Source organism: Scyliorhinus torazame, chromosome 8 (genome assembly GCF_047496885.1).
Source record: "Scyliorhinus torazame isolate Kashiwa2021f chromosome 8, sScyTor2.1, whole genome shotgun sequence".
Taxonomy (NCBI): domain Eukaryota; kingdom Metazoa; phylum Chordata; class Chondrichthyes; order Carcharhiniformes; family Scyliorhinidae; genus Scyliorhinus; species Scyliorhinus torazame.
Genome location: NC_092714.1, coordinates 36,801,375 through 36,829,184, shown reverse-complemented (window position 1 = coordinate 36,829,184; position 27,810 = coordinate 36,801,375).

Genomic DNA, 27,810 nt, shown 5'->3' with positions numbered 1-27,810 from the left:
CATGCTTTCGGAGCAAGATGGGTCCTGGGGCCGCCAGCCAGGTCGGCAGCGACGTTCCAGAGGAGGACCTCCTAGGGAAGACAAGGAGACGCTCATGAGGCGTTTGATAAGTGCTCGTACATAATAACGACCGGATGGATTGGAGAGCGTCCGGGAGGACCTCCTGCCGCCGTGAAACTGGGAGGTCCCTGGACCGTAGGGCCAGTAGGACGGTCTTCCATACCGTGCCGTTCTCCCTCTCTACTTGCCCGTTCCCCCGGGGGTTGTAGCTGGTCGTCCTGCTTGAGGCTATGCCCTTGCTGAGCAGGAACTGGCGCAGCTCGTCACTCATGAAAGAGGACCCCCTGTCGCTGTGGACGTATGCGGGGCAACCGAACAGTGTGAAGATGGTGTTCAGGGCTTTAATGACTGTGGCCGCGGTCATGTCAGAGCAGGGAATGGCGAATGGGAAGCGGGAGTATTCGTCCACTACATTAAGGAAGTATGTGTTGCGGTCGGTGGAGGGGAGGGGCCCTTTGAAATCCAGACTAAGGCGTTCAAAGGGGCGGGAAGCCTTAATCAGGTGCGCACCATCCGGCCTGAAAAAATGCGGTTTGCATTCCGCGCAGATGTGGCAGTCCCTTGTGACTGTACGGACCTCCTCTAAAGAGTATGGGAGGTTGCGGGACTTGATAAAGTGGAAAAACCGAGTGACCCCCGGGTGGCAGAGGTCCTCGTGGAGGGTTTGGAGGCGGTTAATTTGTGCGTTGGCACATGTGCCGCGGGATAGGGCATCGGACGGCTCGTTCAGCTTTCCGGGACGATACAAGATCTCATAGTTGAAGGTGGAGAGCTCGATCCTCCACCTTAAGATCTTGTCGTTTTTGATTTTGCCCCGCAGTGCATTATCGAACATGAAGGCTACCGACCGTTGGTCGGTGAGGAGAGTGAATCTCCTGCCGGCCAGGTAATGCCTCCAATGTCGCACAGCTTCCACTATGGCTTGGGCTTCCTTTTCCACTGAGGAGTGGCGGATTTCTGAAGCGTGGAGGGTTCAGGAGAAAAAGGCCACGGGTCTGCCCGCTTGGTTAAGGGTGGCCGCTAGAGCTACGTCGGAGGCGTCGCTCTCAACCTGGAAGGGGAGGGACTCGTCGATGGCGCGCATCGTGGCCTTTGCGATATCCGCTTTGATGCGGCTGAAGGCCTGGCAAGCCTCTGTCGACAGAGGGAAGGTCGTGGTCTGTATTAGGGGGCGGGCCTTGTCTGCGTACTGGGGGACCCACTGGTCTTAGTATGAAAAAAACCCCAGGCAGCGTTTCAGGGCTTTTGAGCAGTGCGGGAGGGGAAATTCCATGAGGGCGCGCATACGTTCGGGGTCGGGGCCTATTATCCCATTGCGCACTACGTAGCCCAGAATGGCTCGCCGGTTGGTGCTAAAAACGCACTTGTCCTCGTTGTACGTGAGGTTCAAGGTTTTGGCGGTCTGGAGGAATTTTTGGAGGTTGGCATCGTGGTCCTGCTGGTCGTGGCCGCAGATGGTTACATTGTCGAGATACGGGAACGTGGCCCGCAACCCATGTTGATCAACCATTTGGTCCATCTCCCGTTGGAAGACCGAGACCCCGTTTGTGACGCCAAATGGGACCCTTAGGAAATGGTATAATCGCCCGTCTGCCTCGAAGGCTATGTACTTGCGGTCACTTGGGCGGATGGGGAGCTGATGGTAGGCGGACTTGAGGTCCACGGTGGAGAAGACTTTATATTGGGCAATCCGATTGACCATGTCGGATATGCGGGGGAGAGGGTACGCGTCTAGTTGATAGTCTGGCTATAGTCTATGACCATCCTTTGTTTCTCTCCTGTCTTCACTACTACCACCTGTGCTCTCTAGGGACGATTGCTGGCCTGGATTATGCCTTCCTTTAGTAGCCGCTGGACTTCGGACCGAATGAAGGTCCGGTCCTGGGCGCTGTACCGTCTGCTCCTAGTGGCGACGGGTTTGCAATCCGGGGTGAGGTTCGCAAACAAGGACGGGGGTTGCACCTTGAGGGTAGCGAGGCCGCAGATAGTGAGTGGGGGTATTGGGCCGCCGAATTTGAACGTAAGGCTCTGCAGATTGCACTGGAAATCTAATCCCAGTAATGTGGGGGCGCAGAGTTGGGGAAGGACGTGTAGTTTGTAGTTTTTGAACTCCCTCCCCTGCACCGTTAGGGTAACTATGCAGAAACCTTGGATCTGTACGGAATGGGATCCTGCAGCTAGGGAAATCTTTTGTGTGCTGGGATAGGTGGTCAAGGAACAGCGTCTTACCGTGTCGGGGTGGATAAAGCTCTCCGTGCTCCCGGAGTCGACTAGGCATGGTGTCTCGTGCCCGTTTATTAGCACTGTTGTCGTCGTCGTCTGGAGTGTCCGGGGCCGAGCTTGATCGAGCGTAATTGAAGCGAGACGTGGTTGTAGTAGTGGAGCGTCTTCCTCGAACCCCGTGGAGCCGTCGACACTGGGGTCCGTTGTTGCCGTCCAAGATGGCGTCGGGGATGAACAAAATGGCTGCCCCCATACATCGCACATGGCTGGGGGGTCACAAGGTGGCGGCGGGGGTGGACAAAATGGCCGCCCCCACGCGTCGTACAGGTCTGGGGTGGTCCAAGATGGCGGCGCCCTTCCTCCCCTCGTGGTGGCCGGGACCCAAAATGGCGGCGTCTGCGGGTCGCACATGGGGCGCTGGGGGGGTTGGGGAGCGTTAGGACCGCGCGGGGCTCCCTCATCTCTGGGGACAGCGGTGGTCGGGATCCAAATTGGTAGCGCCGGCGGGTCATACGTGAGGACGGGGGGGGGGGGGGGTTGGGGAGCGTAAGCGGCGTGCAGGGCTCCCTGTTCTCCCGGGACCGCGGTGGTCGGGACCCAGAGCGGCTGCGCCTGCGGGTCGTACATGGGGCGCTGGGGGGGTTGGGGAGCGTAAGCGGCTTGCAGGGCTCCCTGGTCTCCCGGGACAGCGGCGACCTCGCGGGGCCGGCACACAACTGCGAAATGGCCCTTTTTCCCGCAGCTCTTGCAGATTGCTGCGCGGGCCGGGCAGCGCTGCCGGGGGTGTTTTGCCTGGCCGCAGAAATAGCAGCGGGTGGCCCCGGTGCGACTTGGCGTTTGGACCGCGCAAGCCTGTGGGGTGTCCGGGGGGGGGGGGGGGGGTGGGTTTGTCGCGACGGGTACGCATGGAGCCCAATGGGCTGCCGCGCGGTCGGGGCCGTAGGCGCGGGTATTACGCGCGGCCACGTCTAGGGAGGCTGCTAGGGCCCGTGCCTCTGAGAGTCCTGGCGACTCTTTTTCTAGAAGTCTTTGGCGGATTTGGGAGGAATTCATACCTGCCACAAAAGCATCGCGCATTAACATGTCCGTGTGTTCATTGGCGTTCACCGAAGGGCAGCTGCAGAATTCGTCCATCGATTCTCCGGGACCTTGCCGTCTCGTCGCGAGCTGGTAGCGAGCGTAGATTTGGTTAACTGGGCGGACATAGAGACTTTTCAGTGCTGCGAACGCCGTCTGGAAATCCTCCGCGTCTTCGATGAGGGGGAAAATCTCCGTGCTTAACCTCGAGTGCAGGACTTGTAGTTTTTGGTCTTCTGTGACCCGGCCGGTGGCCGTTCTGAGGTAGGCCTCGAAACAAGTCTGCCAGTGCTTGAAGGCTGCTGCCGCGTTCACTGTGTGGGGGCTGATCCTCAGGCATTCCGGGATGATCCTGAGCTCCATAGTCCTTTTTAGGCACGCTTAATAAATTGTAGCGCACAAAGACTCCGTGAGACGAATAGAGTGAAGTCGATGAGGCTTTATTAAGCGTGTCTGTTCCCCCGCAGCTCGATAGTAGAACGGCCTGCGGGGGAGGACTCCGGCTTCTTATACTCCGCCTTCAGGGCGGAGCTAGAGGTCAACGGCCAACCAGGACCCGGGATCTGTCAGCCAATGACATTAGGGCTTCCAGTCCCACATGACCCCTAATACATACTACCACAATGCACCTCCTGCAATTTGGTCTATTGCATTCACTGCTCCCATGCGGTCTACTCTACATTGGAGAGACTAAACGCTGACTGGGTGACCGCTTTGCAGAACACCTTCGATCCTTCTGCAAGCAGGACACAGACCTTCCTGTTGCTGCCATTTCAACTCACCGTCCTGCTCCCACATCCATATGTCCGTCCTTGGCCTGCTGCAATGTTCCAGTGAAGCCCGGCGCAAGCTGGACGAACAGCACCTCATCTTCCGATTAGACACAGTACAGCCTCTGGACTTAACATTGAGTTCAATAACATCAGACTGTGAACTCTCTCCTCCACCTTCACCCTACTTTTATTTCTATCAATTTATTTTAATTTCTTCCATTGATCTGTTTTTCCTTCACCATTGTCCTCCCCCCCTCCCTTGACCGCACTTGGACCATCTGTTTCCTGTTCCTCGTTGCCCTTTGACATACTGCTCACCCTTGTTCTGCCATTTTCACATTCTCATCTCTTTATTTGCCAATATTAGCACCCTTCTTGGCCTTAATCAACCCCGTTTACATTCCTTTTGGCTTTCTGTCCACGACATCTTTGTCAATCTCCATTTATCACTGGCCCCCTACTCAGCCGCATCGCTCCACGCCTCCCCCTCCCTCACACAACTGTATAAATCTGAAATAAAAACAGAAAATACTGGACAATCTCAGCAGTTCTGACAGCACCTGTGGAGAGCAAGGGGAGCTAACGTTTCGAGTCTGGATGATTCATTGTTAAAGTATAAATCTGATCTATTTCCAGTTCTCTCCAGCTTTGACAGAGTCATCCAGACTCAAAATGATAGCTCCCTTCTCTCTCCACAGATACTGTCAGACCTGCTGAGATTGTCCAGTATTTTCTGTGTTTGCTGTACATACCTTTACTTTGCGTATAAGCCGACTCCCGATTTTGGAAGCTTCCAAGGTTGTTTTGTATAGAAACAACTCTGCAGTCATGCACCCAGCCTTTCTGAGCAAGGTTAATGCTCTGGATTGGACCAAGCCCAAACGTGTCACATTTTGGTAGGACTGGTTTCGAATATTCTAAGCATTTAAATAAAGCCTAGGGGCACATTTTCCTTTGGTTTCACCCTTTCTGTGACCCCTCTCCCACCCCAAAATCAGGCAGGAGTGATTGCATGATCAGCACTTTGAGTTTTGCCTCATCAGGTCCACTTAATCAGAGATCCATCCCAAAGGATGGCACCTCTGTTAATGTCGCATGGCCTTGGTATGCATCAGTCTGAGCCTAGTACTGAAGCTTCGGACGATTCTGATTGAGAGGTGAGAGTACAAGCAACAAAATGAAGCTGGCACAGTCGAAAGCAGGAATGTTCAAATGTAAGGCCAAGGGAAATCATTTGTCTTCATTCAGTGTGAGCATATAGTAGAAACGTGGACTGAGGAACGTGACCAAGGACAGCTAATTCTACACAGGAAACCTGCAGTAAGGGAAAAAAAACAAGACCTTTCCAAATCAAAGCTTAATAATGTTGATACATTTGAAACAGTTGAAATCATTTAATATCCATGTCCAAAGCAATATCAACTAATAATGTGAACAGATGTACATTCCCTCGAGATGTCTGGCCATTTTTTCTTTACGTTTAATGACAAGAGATTGAAGTGAAATTTTATTGTCGGAGGCAATTCCCATCGTGGGCTGTAGTAAACAAAGAAAAAGATCTTCCTTCTTGCCCAGTTTTAATGCAAGGCAGATGGTGGTTCTTATTCAGTGTAGGCCTCAGTTGGGACTGACCCACTATTGTAGGTGTGTGGGTCTGGATGGAGCGTAGACTGAAACAACGTTGGGAGAATGTGGTAGGGGGCTATAGCAGGAGCAGCAAAGGTGCTGACAAGGTCATTGCATTTATTTTCTCATGATTAGATAGTGCTGATCTGAAAGGATATACCACAAAAAAAAACCATTCGGCCTAACCAGCCCATGCTTGCCTCAGTCAATGCCACCAATATTCTGCAGTACAAAACAATCTTAGCAGCAATTTTAATTAATAAATGTTGATAAACTATGTGGCAGTTATTTATTATTATCACAATATGTGTTTTTGTCCACCTTCTTTTATTACTCTTCTATACTAAGGGACCACGTCATGTTGGAGTGTGGTTCACAGCTCCCATAGAATCATAGAATCCCTACAGTGTAGAAGGAGGCCACTCAGCCCATCAAGTCTACACCGCCCCTTCGAAAGACCACCCTACATAGGACCAATCCCCTGTCCTATTCCTGCAACCCCACCCTAATGGGCAATTTAGCACAGCCAATCCACCTACCCTGCGCATCTTTGGACTGTGGGAGGAAACTCATGCAAACACGGGGAGAATGTGCAAACTCCACACAGTCACCCGAGGTTTGAATGGAAACCTAGTCCCTGGCGTTGTGAGGCAGCAGTGCTAACCACGGTGCCACCGTGCCGCCTTCATCCCCAACCTTTTCCAAAAGGCCACTTCACGTGAGTCCAGGCACTGAGATTTTGTAGTGAGATTCACTGCAAGTCCACTCGTAGATAGATGGCAAACCTCAGTCTGCACGTGGCTCACAGCTGAGATGGTTTTAGGTTACCATCTCAGTTAAGGGTGTAGCAAATCAGCAGTGGGGGTTGGAGCCTCCTAAACAACACCCAGTGACACCTGCTGGAAGTTCCTATTCTTGTATGAATGGTGGATGATAGTCGGGTTATGCGTGACTTTGAAGTCGATGTGACAGAATGGTCGGCCTTCACTCACCCAGCTCATCTCCGACTAACACCTGCCCTGACAAGGTACTGGTGGCTGGTTTCAGTCTATCAACAATCTTAGCATGGCATCAAAGATATTAGAAGAGGAAAGAATGGGTGGGGGTTGGATGGGGGGAGCAGGCAGGGCTGGATGGAGCAAAGTTGGGTGATGGATACACCGGCTGCGGTGTGGGGGGGGGGGGGGGGGGGGGGGCACTGGGGAGAACCTGCCATGATGTAATATTTGTCACAGGTTTCTTTGGGCTTTGGATGTGCCTCTGCTTTGGGCCTCACTCCGCACAGAATTCCTGATCACTCAGGTTTAGAATCTACCCAAGCAAACAGGGACCCAGTTGGCGTGTGACCTTGTTGGCAAGACTCTGCTACCCAGTTGATTTATTATCTGCCACAAAGTGTGGGATGCTTGAAGAATTTACTCACTCAGTACTGCAGGTAAATAGGGATTTTGCAAGTCAAATCTCTCCTCCAAACAGCAAGGAAACCATTTCTAAATGTTTTCCTTTACCTTCCTACACAGATATCTAAAAGAAAGTGAGGGCTAAGTTCAATGTAAGAGCAGTGCGTGGATTTCATTTGAGAATATTTCTGTTGGCTATCCCACATCTGCAGCTACCTTCAGTACGTCTCTGTGCTGTTTGGTTAATAATTTTGAATCTACATTTCTAATTTCCCATATTTAAAACTCATTTTCTGCTGTTCTGTTGAATTTCCTTATGTTGCCGAGGATGGGGGGCCGGGGGGGGGGGGGGGGGGGGGGGGGGGGGGGGTTTGTGAAAAGAAAACTGAAGTTATTTGATCCTTCTGTTCACACCCAGAGAGGGCAACATCTGTATTTATGCTGTGTCAGTAAATGTTTGTTGAAGCAAGCCCATCGTGTGTCCACATTCTTTAAGTTTGCCAACTGCGTGTCTGTTGTCGGATCTCATTTAAGGTTTTGAAGAAAGTTCAAGAGGGAGCCTTGACATTGTTGCCCCCTTTTAATCTATAAAATGACATTGCACAACACCATATTAGCATACGAATTGGAGTGTCATTCACAGCTCCCATAGAATCCTTACAGTGCAGATGGAGGCCATTTGGCCCATCGCGTCAAAACCAGTACTTCGAAAGCCCAATGCTCGCCCTATTCCTGAAACCCCACCCTAATGGGCAATTTAGCACGGCCAATCCACCTACCATACTATCATACAAACACACATTAGCACTCGGATGAAATATCTCTGATTAGCTACTTTCACTAAGGTGCAAGGCATTGAAAATATAGGCCGAATTTTTCTGGCCATTCCCGCCGGGGGGATCTTCCCAGGGTACAAACAGGAAGACAACGGTGGGGCGGGAAGACCCTGCCATCGGCCTATGGTCGGCCGCCTCTGCTGCCCATGGGGGCAGGGAAAGTCCCGCCCATAGATTGATTCCTTTATTAAAACAGCAAGTAAAGTCATTTGAATGACAGCACATCCATATTAGTGCACGGATATCATATAATGGGGGTAATTTTGACTGATCAGAATCCTCTCCCTCTCTGGTGGAATTTACTGAGGCAGAATGCTGGGTGCCAGAACCCTGCCACCTCTCACCTCTGCCAGAATTAAATTCTGGGTGGGAAGACCCACGGTTGACCTTCCCACCCCGCTGCCAATTGAGGACCTTTAATGCCTAATTAATGCTCACTTAAGGGCTTCATCCCATCAGTGCAGCTTCAGGCAGTTTGCTGCCATGTGACAGGCACAACAGGTAAAACTGTGTGGCCAGCTTGTCACCGCTAGCTTCTGGGGGTTGGGGCCGAATTCTCGCTCAAAGGCGTGATCGATGAACTAGAAATTGGATAAGTGGGGCCGCTGACAGCCACCCTCCTGCCTTCACTGCCACCCCTCTCCCTGCAACGCCCACCCCCAAAGCATGCCCCACCCCACATTAAGTACCTGGGTCACTCCATGATCCTGGGACTCCCCAGTGATGCTGCGAGGCTCAAGAGGTGCGGGCCTCTGATTGGCCAGAAGCTCTCGGTAGGGAGGACATTTGCCCCCCGGTCCTGATTCTAGCAGAAGGCTGGTTGCTGGCCTTACCACTGCCTAATTGACATGTGGTTCAATGGGTCTTTTCCCCGTAGAGGCAACTTGGGTCTCTTGTCTGCTTTCCAGTTGGTGCGAGAAGACCCCTTCCCCCCCCCCCCCCCCCCCCCCCCACTCCCCCACTGCCCTGACCGCAACAAGGTTCTGCAGAGTTTTTAGTCCTACTGGATAAGTGGAATTTAATGCGGCTGACGGTGTCTCGCCTGCCATCTTGAGAGCTTGCAAGATCACTGTGTCACCTCCTTTGGGCGAGTGGCAGACTTCACCTGGGATCAATGACTGCAGCAACAAAAATCCTACCCCTCGCTTCTTAGTCTTGTTTGGAAATGGAAAACGTCATAACCTTTGCTTCCAATTGACACCTTTCTCTCATCTTCATACGGCCCATCTCCACCACGTCCCTTCATTTCTTTAACCTCCCTTGCTACATTTCTGATGTCAGCTAATATTCATTGTGAACCCAACAACTTCCATGGGTACCTCAACTACATTCCTCATATCCCGCTTCCTGTAAAGACTCCATTCCATTCTCCCAGCTTCTCCATCACTGTTGCGTCTGTTCACAACAATATTGCTGACATGTCTCCCTTTTCCCTCAACTAAGGATTCCCCCACCACGGGTAAAAGGATCCTCAGCCAGTTCCAATCTATTTCCCACACTTCTGCTTTCATCACTTCCCCTCTCTCCCAGAATATAATATAATAATCTTTATTGTCACAAGTAGGCTTACATTAATGCTGCAATTAAGTTACTGTGAAAAGCCCCTAGTCACCACATTCCATGCCTGTTCGGGTACACAGAGGGAGAATTCAGAATGTCCAAATGACCTAACAGCACGTCTTTCGGGACATGTGGGAGGAAACCGGAGCACCCGGAGGAAACCCACGCAGACACGGGGAGAACGTGCAGACTCCGCACAACAGTGTCTCAAGCCGGGAATCGAATCCGGGACCCTGGCACTGTGAAGCAATAGTGCTAATCACTGTGCTACGGTGCCATCAACGCAGGGTGAAGAAACACTTACCTGAAACAACTGCAATGTCTGCACCCCCACTCCGACCAGCACCCTCTTCAAAAAGCTGAGCAGTGGTTTTCGTTCTGTTAGTGTTCAGGATCCATGGTTAATCAGGTTGCACTAGTTTACACAGGAAACAAATAGTTGTGAAACAAATAAATGAGGATTAAGCCAATGTGATACGTCATTCAGTGGGTGTCTGCAGCACTGGGTTGCATAAACCAAGGCTGAATCAGTGCAGAGTTTAGCAACAAGGAAGCCAGCTGTATGGGCTCCAATGTCCCCAAACACTGATGTAGGAATCTTCCATCAGGATCCTGCTCCTGACAGGTATCCAGGCACTCCTGTTGGAAGTGCATGTGGCTGAATGTTGGGTGAATGCGGACATTGACAACACTCACATCCAGGAGCTGTGAAGCAGCAGTGCTACCCACTGCCCTACCTTGCTGCCCTGGTACCATGGTAAGGTTCCCCGTCTTCCCACTTTCCATTCTGTGATGAACGTATTGCTGATACAATTCACCACTGTATTGTATTGTATTATGTTGATGCCCTTGTGGGCTCCGCCTGTGGCTCCGCCCTCTCCGGGGTGGTATATAGATCTGCAGCCTGTAGGCGGCACTCAGTACAGAGCAGTCGCAGATTTAGCTGATTAAAACCACCGTTCACTTTTACTAATCGTCTCGTGTGAATTGATGGTCACATCACACTCCACCGGCCTCCAGACCAAAGAATCATCCTCTGCCATTTCTGTCACCTCCAACATGATGCTACTATTAAATGTTCCCCTTCGCTCCTGTGCCGGCAGCACTGAGAAACATCACGCTATCTAACGGGGCTTTGTTGCTCTTTGGGGCCTCGACCTCAGTGGTTTCTACAGGAATTCCCATCGACAGCTGTGGGAGTAAAGAATCCCACCACCAGCAAACGATGCGCCGCCTCCCGATGCCAAGAAACACGCGGTCGGGAGGCCGGAGAATCCAGACCCCGATGTCTCCTGCCCTTCCCATTTTGAGTGTTTCGCAAACATGGCTCGAAACACCTTTAAATGCAACTTTTTCAACTGGTGTGAATGAAATCCCCCAACTCGAAGGATTAATCTAGCCAAATCAGAGGAATAAATCAGACTAACTAATAACAGTCAAGTGGTTGTTGATTTTCTGATCCTCGGGTAATTTGCTATATTACGTTTTGCATTATATTCCTTCGAATGGTTTAGCTCATAAATTAACTGGCAGAAAAGTGGACAATGGCATTTTAACAATTGGGCAGTAACCGTGTAATTGCTGCCTATTTTACCACCCAAATCGTTTTCATGGCTGTGGAGAGGTCAATTCTGCAGAAGGCTCTTAGCCATAATTCTTGTTCATTGTTTGATTTTCAAAAGGCGTAGCAATGGTCGAGCTCCCTAGTCCCATTATCAATCATTCTAAATTTCTGTTCATTTCGCTGGAATTTAGAATGTAAACCTTTTGCTGCTGTGTTAGACAACTGTCCTCTGCGACTGTGGCAGTAATTACGCTTCTTTCCAAATCTTAATAGCTCTGCCAAACTTCAAGAAGGTGCTGCCACACTGCAGTATTTTCACGACAGCATTGAAGCCACTGTCACCTTTGAAATGCACTGTTTACTTCCGCATCCCTCTCCTGTCGGAAGTCGCTAATTCTTGTCTGAGCTACAGATTCTGACTGCCTTTCAAAGGTTTGTCAAGTTGACCATCGTACCCGTGTGGTTGAGACATCTTCCTGTGCCCGGGCACATCGGATCATCCATGCACAGCAAATATTGGACAACCAGGCAGGAATGAACATGTGTTTGTAAACGAGTCTGGCTAATTTTCTGGCCCTCTAAATGGTGGAACATCGATTGTGTCTCCCCTATGTCCATGAGTTAGTTCACAGGAAACGGAGACTAGGGTTAAAATAGTCATGTTTGGTTGGCGAGATGTAACTGGTGGTGCGCCTGTTGTACCCTCAATAATGACGCTTAGAGAGTAAACGGTAAAGAAGGCTTTAATAAGCTAAGAACTAGCCTGGTGCTGAGACATGTGCTAACAGAGGTGCCGCCCACAAGGCGGCCCCTTATATACGGCTCCCAGATGGGCGGAGCCGGAGGCGGAGTTCCCCAGGGTTCCAAGCCAGGTCTTAAAGGGGACATCACCTTACATGATGACAATGGTACAGTATTACAGTAACCGTTCATCACAGTGCCACAAAGATCAGTGATGGAGCCTCAACCACTTACAATCTATATCGAACTTGGATGAAGAGGCTAAATTTATGGGGCTGGAAGATTCTTCAACTTTGAGGCTCTGTTCAGAGGAAATGTCTGGTTTTGACGATGAAAACATCGGCGAGGCCCCAGCACCGACCCTCCGACTGGTGAGGGGCTAGCAGCCGCACCACGTGAAACACACAGCCTTCCCGATATAAATGCCTGGAGAATTGCCTGGTCCATGGCCGCGCATGTGCACTGTGGTAAACCACTGTTGCACCTGTATTCAGTGATGTAAGGTAGGACCTGTACTACAGGTTCGCCGGTAGTCCCCGCCTGCTGGCTCCGCCCAGTAGGCGGAGTATAAATATACGTGTCCTCCATTCAGCAGCCATTTCGCCAGCTGCTGTGGGAGGCCACACATCTTAGAGCAATAAAGTCTCAGTTGTATCCAACTCTAGTCTTTGTTCAATTGATCGTGCCTCAATTTATTTCTCTAAGATTTTCTAAAAGATGGATCTCCGAATCAAACCAGATCGCCTGCAGCTGGACCCTCAATCAAGCAAGGCCAAAAAAGTATTTAATCACTGGCTAGCTTGCTTCGAGGCGTACATCAACTCAGCGACCACCCCTGTTCCGGAGGCTCAGAAGATACAGATCCTGTTCTCAAGGTTGAGCTCCAACGTGTTTCCGCTGATCCAGGACGCCCCGAACTACGCCGACGCCATGGCGCTTCTCAAAGAAAACTACGCACAGAAAACGAACACGCTCTTCGCCAGGCACGTACTCGCCACTCGCTCTCAACTCCGTGGTGAGTCCAGAGAAGACTTCTGGTGGGCCCTAATCCCACTCGTCCGGGACTGTGACTGTCAGGCCGTTACGGCCACCGAACATTCCAACCTACTTATGCGGGACGTGTTCGTTACGGGGATTGAGTCGGACCTCATACGCCAAAGACTGTTAGAAGAGGCCACGCTCGACCTGGCTGAAACAAAGAAGCTAGCACTCTCTATGACGGTTGCCTCACATAACATTCAGGCCTACCCCACCAGCCGCAAGGCCCACCCCTCCTACCACTCGTGGAACCCACAGACAGCTGCCCCAGCGGGGGACTTACCCAGCCAGTACGCCTGCGCCACACGCCAGCCCGCGCACCCCAGGGGTCCCCAATGTTACTTCTGTGGCAAGCAGAAGCACCCCCGCCAACGCTGCCCAGCCCGCGCTGCCCTTTGCAAGGCTTGCGGCAAAAGGGGGCACTTCGTCGCGGTGTGCCAGGCCATCGCAGTCGCCGCTATCACTCCCACCCCCCTAGCCCACACACAATGGGCACCGCCATCTTCATCTCCCCGGACCACGTGCGGCCAGTGGGTGCCGCCATCTTCACCTCCCGGGGCCACACGCGGCCATTTTGTCCCCCGCAGGATCTTCAGGCGCCGCCATCTTGTCTCCCCCACGGGACATGGACACCGACAGCATTCCAGGACCTGGGCCCCCCAGACTCTCCATCATCCGACGTCAGCGATGACCGACCACTGTTGCTAACTTTGCCTTAGTTCAATTGCTCTGTTTTATTACCTTTGCTCTTGAGTCGCCAGGTATCTTTATGATACCGCCACGTGGTTCAAGTCCGAGTAATGATCAATAATCCAATACACCGATTAGTAAGATTTAAATCAAAGCACATTTATTATACACAGTAATCACTACTCATGCACAAATTCTACGTTTAAGCTACTTCTACAACTAACAGGCCAATACTTAACTTGGAACTAGCCCACCAGGTCAGGGAAACAAATGGCCTTTCGTTCGGGTTCTGAGCCTGTGGGATACGAAGTTGGTACAGATTGATAGCTAGGAGCGCCTACCTCGTAGCGAGCATTGAAGTAAGACTTACAGTTTCGACCAGCTGCTGAAGAGTGAAGAGCTGGAGAAGCGGTGGAGAAGAGAGCGACTTGAACTTGGGGCTCAATTCTTATAGTCCCCAGGGGCTTCCCGCCTTTCGGGGCGGACCCTGTACCTGTTCCCAAGTAATTGGACTTTGTCCCAATCGCTTGGTTTGATTTTCTCCAATGCTGGAGCGGTTCCCTGATCAATGGGCGGTCTTGAGGTGGTCATTCAGCTCCTTTTGTGTAGGCTTCTGCTGGCGCCGAAGAGTCTGGTTTTGCTTTGTGCATCTAAATGTTGCTTATTGTTCCTGGGGATTGCTCATTAGTATGCAGATGGCTGTTGTTTTGTTATGCTGATGGTTTCTGGTATCGATAGTGTCTGGCCTTTCCAGAGGTAAATACACAGCCAACCTGCAGCTGCTCGTTTGTGTCTTGTTGGCTGACTTTCCCATCAGCCTTTGCCGTTCGCCATTTTGAATCGGGAGTTGGCCATTTTAAGTGGCGACATCCCTCCTTGTGATCCTAACGCGAAGCGTGAAGGATCACATAACTATGTTGCTTTCCATTCCCTGACCTGGGGGGGGGAGGGGGGGGCACTTCCTTCATGGGCTCTGCACTGACCATAGCTATTCAAAAAAATTTTAACTGACAATTCTAAGGGGCGCTATGTCAAACAGGGATATGCATTACAAAACAAGAAACTGGGAACCTCGAACTATTCTTAGTACACTACAATCACTTAAACATTTCATTATTCTAACTTCCTCAACCATACAATAAAATCATAGCAGTTTATACACAGTTTTCCTGGCTTGGCAGTCAAGCTCAGGATCGTACAATTTGCTCATGAACAGTTCTTTACATTTCTTTATTTACAATAAACGCAAGTGAATGCTCTTTATTATAGATCGCGGGGGTCGGGGGTCTGGTCGTATCTGAAAATAGGGGATCTGATCCTGTATACCGGGGTTCGAGCGCGGTAGGCTCTCCTTCTCCATTTCCTTAGGCGCATAGTCTGCACGATGCAGCAGAGTATCGCTAATACCAGTAAAGTTTCTATTACATAGGACAGGGAGTACCAGGTTATAAACCTGGCACACCAAGATGATGTGGTGTCGCTGGTGACTGGGCTCTGGGTACTGCGGGGAAGTGAAACATTAACGGCTGGGGGGGCTTGAAGTCATGGGGTTCGTGTGCACGCGCAACCAAATGTCCATAAAGATGATGCTGATCCATGTGAAGGAAGTCCTCATGGCTCTTCTCTTTCCTTTTCTTTCTTCTCTTCTCCGGTACTGGAGCTTCTGGAGTTCTGTGGAAACAAGCATAGTGTCTGTAACTATCTTTGTGTAGTATCTCGTATGATAGTCTGTCTGTCCTTTAGTGCCAATTACTCCCTTTATAATTGATGACTATGTGTCATAATTACTCCCTCATTTTTTTTTTTCAAAAATCGAAATTTAGGACAAGACACACTTCCCAATAATGAACCAGTGCGAGCCGTCTCGCAGACTGCGCAATTTACCATCCAAATGTCTCAGGATGTAAATAGCATGTGGTTGGCAACCTAAGGGTTACCTGAAACAAAACAAATCCTTTTGAACTGAAAGTGCCAAAATGAGCTGCATATGGGCCGTGACGGGTAAGAGTTGGATGGAGTCCCCGGGTAGGACGTCTACCAATGGCGTGTCTCTCCTACCCGAGCGTAGTTGACCAGAGGGGGGGGTCCCCAGGCAGGGCGGGTCCCAAGCCGTTTCTCCACTGCCTGAGCAACCGACAAGAACGGGCAAGAAATGTAGTCATCGTGGTGGTGATGCCAAATGCCATCTGAGAGGGGTGCTGCTTTGCTGGCGAAACCGTCAATGTGGTTTCGGCAGTAGTCAACCAGTCCTAAAAACGACCAGAGGGCTGAAACGTTCTGGGGAAGGGGCAATTTAGCAATCGAGTGAATCCTTTTATGCTCGATCTCGCGTTTACCATGTGTGATAATTGTTCCCAAATATATCACCTTTTCTTCCAATATCTGGGCCTTTTTGGGGTTGACTTTACAACCAATTGAATGTAATAGTTCCAGGAGTTCGGACAGAAGCTCAATGTGCTCTTCCTTGGTGTCTGTCTGCAGTAGTAGGTCGTCTACATACTGAACCAGACATTCGGGGCGAGAGAATTTGGCTAAACCATTTGCCAGCTGTCGGTGGAAAATGGAGGGGAGGCCTTGTGGCAGGCATGTCCGTCCACAGTCGTGCTTGTGGGTCGCGAATGCTGCCCTGTTCTTTTGCAGAACTGCCCTAACCTGCTTGTCCATAATAAGCGTGGTCGGGTTGAACCAAAATTCGCCTACTGCGCTAATTTTGTTCGCGTACTCTCCTATGTTGAGCGTTGCGGGGGCTCTTGCGGATTTTGCCATCTTCCAGACACACTGGTTGACTGGATCGAATGAAAGATTATGGGAATTCATGAAATCGATTCCCAGAATGTGTTCTGCTGTGGGGCAGGTCAACTAAAAACGCGGGGTGCTTGGTGGTGATGGTGCCGATTTGAATGGGTACAGGGGCTGTGATGTGTCCCTGCTGTGAGTGGCCTGTAAAGCCGCTGAGGGTGATAGTGGCTGTAGTGGGCCACATGTCTTTTTGAAACAGGGTGGAGGAATTTATCGTGTTGCGGGACCCTCCTGTGTCCCAGAGAAATTCAATGGGCTGTCCCCAAATCTTCGCTACCGGTCGTCCGGACCTATCCCAAAGGGCATCGCAGACCCAACTGGGGAAGCCCGTACACCGACAGTCCGTTCCGGTCAAGTCCGTCTGATCTGAACGGCCGCTAACGCTATGAATGGGCTCTGTCTTTTTCTTACTCAGAGTGCCCGTCTGCTGGGCTCTCTGTGGCTTTTTAGGGGCATTGCACTCTCTTGCGAAGTGTCCCAACTGTCCGCAGTTGTAACACTCCTGTGACTTGGGTGGGGGGCTGTTCTTTCCCTCATTCACCCATGCGGGCTCGTGGTGTGTTGTCTTTACAGCCTGCATATCTGCGCCGGCCTGCTTTTCCTCGGTATTCTTAACTGCGGGTTTACTTTGAACAGATTGCTCCCAAGCGCGGGACAAACTTTTCACTACCCACTTCTCGTTATGGGCCTCCTCTGAGGGATCATAACTCGCGCAGGCTTTCTGTCCTGTTTCTGTGGCATGGGAGATAAGGGTGCGGGTCCATTTGGACATGTTGTCTGGGGACGAATGGGCGCAGTCTAAGTCTCCAAAGACTGCTGCAAAGTGGATCCACAGGCGTCCAGCAAACACTGTGGGTGCTCGGATTTCTTTTGCCTACATTTGTTGAGGCCATCTGCGGGGTCACCCCGGTTATACCCGATCGCATCCAGGATCACGGTATGCATTTCTGCAAGGGTGCCTCCTCCTACATTCTGTGGGTCGGGAAAGGCTGCTGCTACTGAAGGATCTAAACTTAAAATTGTGAGCTTTACATGCTCTCGCTCATCCAGGCCGTACATGGTCGCCTGATGTTTGACTGTGGCAAAGAAATGGTGGGGGTCTGAGGTGGGGAGGAACGGTGTGATCTTATCGCACGCGTCCCGTAATTGGGTCACTGTTAAGGGGGTGTAGTATAGAAATTCCACGTCGTCCACAATGGCTGTGCGGCGGGTGGTGACTGGGTTCATTGGAGCGTGAACTATCTGCTCTGTGGGGGGTTGGAGTGCTTTCCTTTTTTGTGGCTTTCCCTGCGCACATGTTCCCTGAACATATCTCTGTGCTGTTTCGTTTAATTCTTCCCAATCAGGGCCGTCTTCCTGATCTCATTTTTCTCCAAAGGTTTCCTGGAAACCTTTCTGAACTGAAAGCAGCGATTGCAGCTCTGCAATCTGCTTCCGGCACTTTGCGTGATCTAGCGTGCTTTGTCTTTGTTCTGTGGTGGCAGCATGGAGTGCTCTTAATGCTGCCTTGAGGTCACTACACTGTCTCTGTAATGCTTCTACCTGCTTTTCTGTTTCTTCAGGTACCAGGACTGCACGTTGCGTGTCCTGATAGGCCTTTTCATATTGAGACTGGAAGCTGCTTAAGTGCACCAGACAAGACTGGTGAGCCCTTTTGGCATCCTCCACCTCTCCATCTTTTGCTGCCAACTTCCTTCTCAATTCCAAATTCTCCTTTCCTACCTCGCTTACATCGACCTTACTCATTCGATGTATGCCCTCAACTTCTTTCCGGACTGTCCTAATGACCTCCTCTGTGCCTTGCAATTGTGCCAAGCAGGACACGATTGCCATCGGCTTGCGAGCTTTCCCTGAGCTCTTTTTGTGGATCTCGCTCAGCTTCTCCCACCAAGTATGTCCTATACTCCTGGGACCTGATTCCTCGTTGTCACAGAATTCATTCCAAAGGGGCCATCCTTTCCCTTTGAGATATTTCCTGATCTCTTTCTCCCAAATGGGACATTGTCCCACTCTACTGCTGCTGGTCGCTGCGACTGCAAATTCCTCTGGGTTCATTAGGCGCTGCTTTGCCATCTTTCCTATCTGAATGCTGCTCTTCAAATTTGGGATCGGGGTATTAAGGCGGTGCTGTAAATACGGGTACGGCTTCCTCTACTTTCCAAAATACAAACTTCCGATAGTTTTGTCGCAACAAATAAATCTATCAGTTTTACCTTATCGCCCTGTTAGTTACGCAGGCATACACACACTTCCGAATAATGAGTATTGATCAGAACTGCTTGAACACTTCTGGTTTTCTGTTTCCAGTTGGATCTCTAATTCAAATTCTGGGTTCTCCCGGAATTTGTTTTCCACTTCTAGATCGGGTCCCGTCAGGATGTCGCCAAATAATGTTGCTAACTTTGCCTTTGTTCAATTGCTCTGTTTTATTACCTTTGCTCTTGAGTCGCCAGGTATCTTTATGATACCGCCAGGTGGTTCAAGTCTGAGTAATGATCAATAATCCAATACACCGATTAGTAAGATTTAAATCAAAGCACATTTATTATACACAGTAATCGCTACTCATGCATAAATTCTACGTTTAAGCTACTTCTACAACTAACAGGCCTATACTTAACTTGGAACTGGCCCACCAGGTCAGGGAAACAAATGGCCTTTCGTTCGGGTTCTGAGCCTGCGGGATTCGAAGTTGGTACAGATTGATAGCTAGGAGCGCCTAGCTCGTAGCGAGCGTTGAAGTAAGACTTACAGTTTCGACCAGCTGCTGAAGAGTGAAGAGCTGGAGAAGCGGTGGAGAAGAGAGCAACTTGAGCTTGGGGCTCAATTCTTATAGTCCCCAGGGGCTTCCCGCCTTTCAGGGCGGACCCTGTACCTGGTCCCAAGTGATTGGACTTTGTCCCAATCGCTTGGTTTGATTTTCTCCAATGCTGGAGCGGTTCCCTGATCGATGGGCGGACTTGAGGTGGTCGTTCAGCTCCTTTTGTGTAGGCTTCTGCTGGCGTCGAAGAGTCTGGTTTGGCTTTATGTGTCTAAATGTTACTCATTGTTCCCGGGGATTGCTCATTAGTATGCAGATGGCTGTTGTTTTGTTATGCTGATGGCTGCTGGTATCGATAGTGTCTGGCCTTTCCAGAGGTAAATACAGCTGCTCATTTGTGTCTTGTTGGCTGACTTTCCCATCAGCCTTTGCCATTCGCCATTTTGAATCGGGAGTTGGCCATTTTAAGTGGCTACACCACGACTCGCCTCAGTGACGATCGACCAGTCTCGTCCGCACAACCTGGCCACCACATCGACCAGTGTGAAAATCAACGGCCACGTGACCTCTTGCCTGCTGGACTCTGGGAGCACCGAAAGCTTCATACTCCTGGATACGGTAAGGCGCTGCTCCCTCGCGGTACACCCCGCCAACCAAAGAATTTCCCTGGCCTCCGGATCCCATTCCGTCGCGATCCGGGGTTTCTGCATGGTCACACTCACGGTCCAGGAGGTAGAATTCAGCGTCTTCCGCCTCTATGTCCTCCCTAACCTCTGCGCTGCCCTACTACTCGGCCTGGACTTCCAGTATAACCTTCAGACCCTATCCCTCAAATTTCGGCGGGCCCCTACCACCCCTCACTGTGTGCGGCCTCGTGACCCTAAAGGTCGATCCGTCTTTCCTCTTCGCCAATCTAACCCCGGATTGAAAACTCGCTGCCACCAGGAGCAGACGGTACAGCACCCAGGACAGGACCTTCATCAGTTCCGAGGTCCAGCGGCTGCTTCGGGAGGGCATTATCGAGGCCAGCAACAGCCCCTGGAGAGCCCAAGTGGTAGTTGTGAAAACTGGGGAGAAACACAGAATGGCCGTGGACTACAGCCAGACCATCAATCGGTACACGCAGCTCGACACGTACCCCCTCCCACGCATATCTGTTATGGTCAATCAGGTTGCACAGTACCGGGTCTTCTCAACGGTAGACCACAAATCCGCCTACCACCAGCTCCCCATCCGTAAATCAGACCGTCCATGCACCGCTTTCTAGGCGGACGGTCGTCTCTATCACTTCCTCAGAGTTCCCGTCGGCATCACTAACGGGGTCTCGGTCTTCCAAAGTGAGATGAACCGAATGGTCGACCGGTACGGTTTGCGGGCCACCTTCCCGTACCTAGACAATGTCACCATCTGCAGCCATGACCAGCAGGACCACGATGCCAACCTTGCCAAATTTCTCCACACTGCCACTCTCCTCAACCTCACCTACAACAAGGAGAAGTGTGTGTTCAGCACGAACCGCTTAGCCATACTCGGCGACGTGGTCCAGAACGGAGTTCTGGAGCCTGATCCCGACCGAATGTGCCCCCTCATGGAGCTCCCCCCCCCCCCCCCCCCCCCACTGCCCCAAGGCCCTCAAACGCTGCCTGGGGTTCTTCTCGTACTACGCCCAGTGGGTCCCAAACTATCGGACAAGGCCCGCCCACTCATTCAGTCCACCCATTTTCCCCTGACGGCCGAGGCACAGCAAGCCTTCGCCCGTAATAGAGACGATATTGCCAAGGCCGGGAGACACACAGGAGACGAGACACTGCCTTTTCAAGTAGAGAGCGGCGCATCGGACATTGCCCTAGCCCCCATCCTCAATCAGGCAGGCAGACCCGTGGCATTCTTTTCCCGCACCCTTCATTCCTCAGAAATTTGGCAATCATCCGTCGAAAAAGAGGCCCAAGCTATCGTTGAAGCTGTGCAGCATTGGAGGCATTGCCTGGCCATCAGGAGATTCACTCTCCTCACTGACCAACGGTCGGTAGCCTTTATGTTCAATAACACACACACACACCTCTCCGGCCCGGCGCCACCCTCCCCTCCTCCGGCGCTCCCACATTAACCCCACCAGGACCATCCGTCCTTCCCCTGCCCACGCCCGAGGGTGAAGAGGATTTTGGCACGCTCCCGGAGTCACTGAACATCAGGCCAGCACCGACATCGCCGCCACCGCTACGTCGCTCCCAGCAGAACAAGGCACCAGACCGGTTAAATCACTAACTGGCACCGGACTTCAAAAGAACATTTTTTCTGATCAAATACTGTAAACATAAATTCATTGCTGTACATAGTTCTCCACCACCCCCGCTGGACTCAATTTTAACAGGGAGTGAATGTGGTAAACCACTGTTGCACCTTTATTAGGTGATGTACGGTAGGACCTGTACTACAGGTTCGCCGGTAGTCCCTGCCTGCTGGCTCCGCCCAGTAGGCGGAGTATAAATATGCGTGTCCTCCATTCAGCAGCCATTTCGCCAGCTGCTGTGGGAGGCCACACATCTTAGAGCAATAAAGCCTCAGTTGTATCCAAGTCTAGTCTTTGTTCAGTTGATCGTGCCTCACGCATGGCGATGACCTGCAGCGGTCGCGCTGGACAACATGGGGCCGGCCGCGTGTTGACCCGATATGTCAAATAGTGCTCCCCTGAACATCCCCTTGCCACCCCCGGGCTACCCCCGGGTCATCCCCCACCAGTCCCCCCCAGCCCGCACCGAAGCCCCCCCCCCCCCCCCCCCCACCAGCAGCACGGCTCCCTCCCCCCCCCCGACTGTGGTGGCGTTGGACACAGTCCACAGCTGCCACACCAGGTTCACGATAACTGAGAGCACACGCGTCCCGCGCCGTCGGGAACTCTGCCCATCGGGGGCGGAGCATCAGGGGAGCGCCTTCAGGTAATCTCCTGAGGCAGTCCCAACAGCGTGCAGAGTATTCCTCGATGACGCCGTTTTGGAGGGGGCGGAGCATCCGAAAACAGGTGCCGCTCAGAGTCGGTCATAAACAGGGATTCTCCGCCTGATCGCCGACTATGATATTGGCATCGGGCAACGGAGAATCCCACCCAAGGCGGGTTTGAATCGAGGACCTCGGTGCCATGAGGCAACAGTTCTCACCCCTGCACCACCGTGCTGCTCTTGGGCAGTCATTGGTCAGACCACATCTGGAGTACTGTGCACAGTATTAATCTCCTTATTTAAGAAAGAACATAATGGTGTTGGAAGCAGTTCAAAGAATGTTCACTTCACTGATTCCTGAGGAGTTATCTTATGAGGAAAGGTTGGGCAGGTTGGGCCTGTATCCATTGGGGTTTAGAAGGTCGAGAGGCAATCTTATTGAAACCCTGAAGGTCCTTGACAGGGTGGGTGCTGAAAGAATGTGTCCCCTTTTGGGAGCGATTAAAACCATGGGACAGAGTAATGGGTATCCAGTTAAGATGAAGATGAGGAGAATTTTATTCTCTCAGAGGGTCTGTGGCATTCTCTTCCCCAGAGAGCGGTGGACTGGAAGAGCCAAAGTGTTGTCAAACGTGAACAAAATGAAGTGTTCGCTCTTCAGACTTTAGAATTGTCCAGAGAATTACAGCAAAGTGGACCATGGCCTTCGCATTAAGATTATTGCCAAACACAAACAAAACCACTCTCAGCGATAATTCCAAGTCATGGCACTTTACCACTAATTGCAGTTGGGACTGTATAAAGACATCAGGGCCGGGATTCTCCCCTACCCGGCAGAGTTGAGTTGATAAAGCTCCTGTTGCTAACTTCCTGTGACCACAAGACCCAGATTACTGAATGATCTTGACTCCTTGACACAAAGGAAATCTTCCTCCCTACTCGAAGCCTCTCAAACTAAGGGGTGCACCTAGGTCCTCAGCAGCAGTTCACCCACCCCACTGCCAATTTATGTTGCTCTAGCCGCTGGCAGAGCTTCAGTCTGACCTATTTGTGACTTTGGCTCCTCAATGCTGAGACTCACCTGTCTCGGATATCGTTTCCTGCTCCTTGCTGCTGCCCAGCTCTTCTCTCTCTTTCTCCAAGGCCTCTGCCCCCCAAACCCCCCTTGCCCCCTGTTTCCACCCCCTTCCTTTCTCAGCCCCTGTTTCAGGTTTCAGGCTCTGCCCCCCCCTGCTTCAGCTTGCAATCTGGGCTTCAAGCTCCACCCCCCAGTCTGCCATTACTTCTCATCCTGAAGGGGGCCCAATGGACCGACTGAATTCCCTCCCGCGCCAATGACTTCTGCTGGCGGGGAATTCTCCGCAGTGGAACCCAGCCCCATGCCAACATGAGAAGTTGGGACACTGAGGTCCCACTCGCCTCCCTAGCTACAATCTGATAATCAGTTTGCCTGCCCTAAATATCAATGGGGCCACTAATCCAATGTGGTAGACGATGCACTTCCAGCAGGCTGCTCATTTTGCGTTTGGAACTTGAGCACAGTGTGATCCAGTTTCTCGGGTAAGTATTCATTGACAGTCTTGTTGCCAAATGTTGCGATAGAAACCCTGTCAGCTGAATTGAATATGAGTGGAGTAACCTCAGAAATATGTACCTTAGAAGACGTATCTACCTGGGGGAAAGATCTTCAGTTCAATATAAATGAGAATTCCACTCATTAAGTTTGGTTTAATTGATTATAATCAAACCTATCACTGTTGCTAAATTCCAGCAATTAATTTTGATGTGATGCTGGGTCCCAACACTGGTTATTTACCTCACACTGCTTTCTTCCATCTCCAAGTGTCCAAGTACCTTGGCAACATGGTTAAAACTACTGATTGCCAAGATTATTTTTTCAATGGAGTTCATGTAAATCAGAAATAACATAATACTTTTATTGTGTAGGAAGAATGTGAAAGGGAGCTGAATTTCCCTGGATTTCCAGCTCTGTACCATGTTAGGCCAAGTGGCAAACTGAAGTATCCTCAGTGTATTTAACATAGACTGCTGGCAACAAGACTTCCAGGAACTTTAACACATTTGTTAACACACATCAGACTACAGAAAGGAGATACATCACTTGGTTGAATGGTGTACCGAAAACAACCTCTCTCTAAATGTCGGAAAGACCAAGGAACTGATCATCGACTTCAGGACGCGTAGCACGATACTCTCCCCCCGTCTGCATCAATGACTCCGAAGTGGAAATGTTCAATAGCTTCAAGTTCCTAGGGGTCACCATCACCATCAGTCTGTCCTGGTCCACTCACATTGATGCAACAGTCAAGAAAGCCCAACAACGTCTCTAATTCCTATGGAAGTTAAAGAAATTCGGCATGTCTGCATCGACTCTCACAAACCTCCACAGATGTACCAGAGAGAGCATCCTATCCGGCTGCATTACAGCTTGGTATGCCAACTGCTCGGCCCAAGATCGCAAGAAACTGCAGAGTTAGGTGAACTCAGCCCAATGCATCACACAAGCTTGCCACCCTCACGTTGATTCTGCATACACCTCCCGCTGCCTCAGGAAAGCAGACAGCATTGTCAGAGACCCCTCCCACCCAGGCTTTGCCTTCTTTCAGACCTTTCCATCAGGCAGAAGATACAGAAGTCTGAAGACCCGCACATCCAGACATAGGAACAGCTTCTCCCCCACAGCTACTAGACTCCTCAACGACTCTCCTTCGGACTGATCGGTAAGAACACTATTCACGACACCCTATGCTGCTCTTGCTCATGTATTTGCTTTGTTTGGCCCCTTGTTCCGCACTGTAACCAATCACTGTTTGTCGATGTACCATTTGTCGATTATTCTTTTTTGTCTACTATGTACGTACTGTGTACGTCCCTTTGGCTGTAGAAAAATACTTTTCACTGTACTTCGGTACATGTGACAAGAAATCAAATCAAATTAAATCAAACCAATACAACTGTATTGTGATAGATATGCACAATGCATCTTCCAGAACCACCTATCACTGAGCTCAGGTCACATGTAATATGATATATATTAGCTATTAGTATAATTACTATTAACACTTTGTACTACATCTTCCCCCAAGTATTTCATTCTACTAATTAACCATTCACACGTCCTATTTCTCCCCCAAAGTCCCTGAGCCATAGGGAAAGATGCTGTGGTAGCTAGCCAGCCTGCTGGAATCTGTTCCCGCTTTCCTTAGAGGAGGTCTTAGGGTCACAGTTTCCTGTGGAGGGGCACGTGAACCATCTAGCAGGTTGGTTGGTTTTCTTCTCTGTTGACGGAGTAGCCACCCAGTCCTATGATGGCCATTTGCTCATGGCTGCCAGTGCAGATTTGTTTTGTCTGAGGACACCATGGTCAGTACGGAGGATGAAAGGACGGACTCCAAACCTGCCTGTCTGGTCTTAGAATCCAGACAGATGTACCTGGCCAGAGTGAGGGTAGATCCTGTGCTTTGTGGCGACGGTTGTATGCCAAATTCTGGTTCACGCGCTAGTGATCCCCTTTTTTCCCAAACCTTTTCTATCTCTGCTACTTTGAGAAGGGTATGTGGGAAACTCAGACACAGTGTGCAAAAATTCCCTGCTCATTAAAGGTTCCGACTGCGCCAGCCCATTCTGCAATGGTATAGGCCAGTAACTCAGAAAGCCGAAGCCAACATCATTATTTATCTTCATCAAGGATTTGACAGCACGGACCCCTCTTTCAGCCTCTCCATTCTCCTGCAGGTACCTAGGTGAACTGCTAATGTGGACACAGCCATACGTCTCAGTGAATCATTTAAAACAGTTGTTGCAAACTGCGGGCTGTTGTCAGAGACAACTAAATCAGGACGTGTCGTGTGGGAAAAAGTTCCTTGAGCAGGGCAATAACTGCAGCCGAGATTGACATATATTCCACAATGACAAGGAAAGCTTTATCCTTGATGACAAAATGATCCATTTCAAAGCATTCCCATGACCGGGGTGGGAATGAGGACATCATCAATGTAATGTTGAGGTTTTGCCGATTGGTGCAATTCCTGGTAACCAAACTGAATAGTGGGCCCAAGCCCTGCACCTTGTGATACACAGGTGTCCCTGGTGTAACTGCTGGAGAATATCTAGCCTGAGACCCTGGCAATGACTATTCAGTCATTGTATGCAAACAAATAATCTAGAACACTCAGGAGATGATGCCATTCAAAGTACTGCTTCAGAATACAATTCCGAGGAACATAAGCGAGTCATCCAGTCACACAGTACTCCTGTACCCAGCTCACTCGGCATCATTTGGGCAGCTCAAATTTCTTCTAGTTTCTGGGTGGTCACGGGGAGTAACTTGGTAGACAAGGTTACATAGGACTTCAAGTCATCAACAAAGACAAAGTGTACATCATTCTGTGCAGACTTCCCCACAGGAATGTGGGACAAAACATCAGTTGCAGTTGGCTGTTTATCTTGGACATAATACTGTAGTCATATCAAACCTCAAGAGCCACATTCAAAACTATTGAATTTGTGTTGGTATCTTTGCAAAATCTTTAGAATGAATGGCCTATGATCTGCCTGGATAGTAAACTTAAGTACAAGGACCAAATCTGAAAACTTTTTGTCAGCCATGGTGATGACCAGGGCCTCTTTTTCAATGACAGAATACTGCTGCTTTGACCTGTCAGTTCCTTGGGTGCATACTAGACCAGTCTCCAAGAGCCGTCACACTAAATTTGGAACAATATGGTCCCAAGGCTAATGGACACAGCGTTAACGCTGACTATGGTGGATAGGTCTGTATCGAGGTCAGCGTTTCCATGGACTTGAGCATACCTTTGCTCGTGTCAAATGCCCTCTGTTGGTGTTCATCCCAATACCAGGCCTGGTCCTACTTCAGGTGTTGCCGTAGTAGTTCACTGATACGTGCAAGATTGAACAAGAACTTATCCAACTGATTGATCATGCCGATAAAACATTGAAACTCTAACATTATGAGGCAATGGGAAATTGTCGGTGGCTGCAGTTTCCCCGGGACGTCCCTTGGCACAAGGTGTGTAAACATTAAGGCTTGAGAGGTTGATTTGAGTTTAGTGAACTCACAATAATGATTGAGTGTCAGGCCTGCAGCCTGTAAGTGCTGGAACACTGTTCTCATCCTGCCATCATGCTGCAAAGTGGTGGACCCATGAATGATAATGGCCCCGCCTCCTGCTGCAGTGCCACTCTGCATTTATGGCAGGACAGTCTTCGTGCCAATGGGGATCCAAACGAGATACAGAGCAAGTATATACCCCTCGGAGGAAAAGGCTCTGCTTCACAAAAAAAAAGTCATGTACAACTAAAGAGATTAGGGACAGCATAAATTAAAAGAAAGGACTGACAAAAATACAAGACACAGCACGGATTAGGACCAATTGGATAGGTACAAAGTACAGCAAAGGGTCACAAAGTAGCTGATAAGAGCTACCAACAGGGATTATGAAAAGAAACTTGCAAGGCACATCAAAATCAATAAGAAGAAATTTTATCGATATATAAGTGGAAAGCAGGTGGTGAAGAGGAATGTAGGCCCATTGAAAGCTGAAAATGGAGATTATGGCCGGGATTCTCCGACCCTGCGACAGGTCGGAGAATCCCCGGGGGGGGGAGGCGCGAATCCTGCCCCGCCGCCCCATCGCCGGCTTCCCTATTCTCTGGCGTCGTTTTTTGGCCGCTGGCGGGTTCCT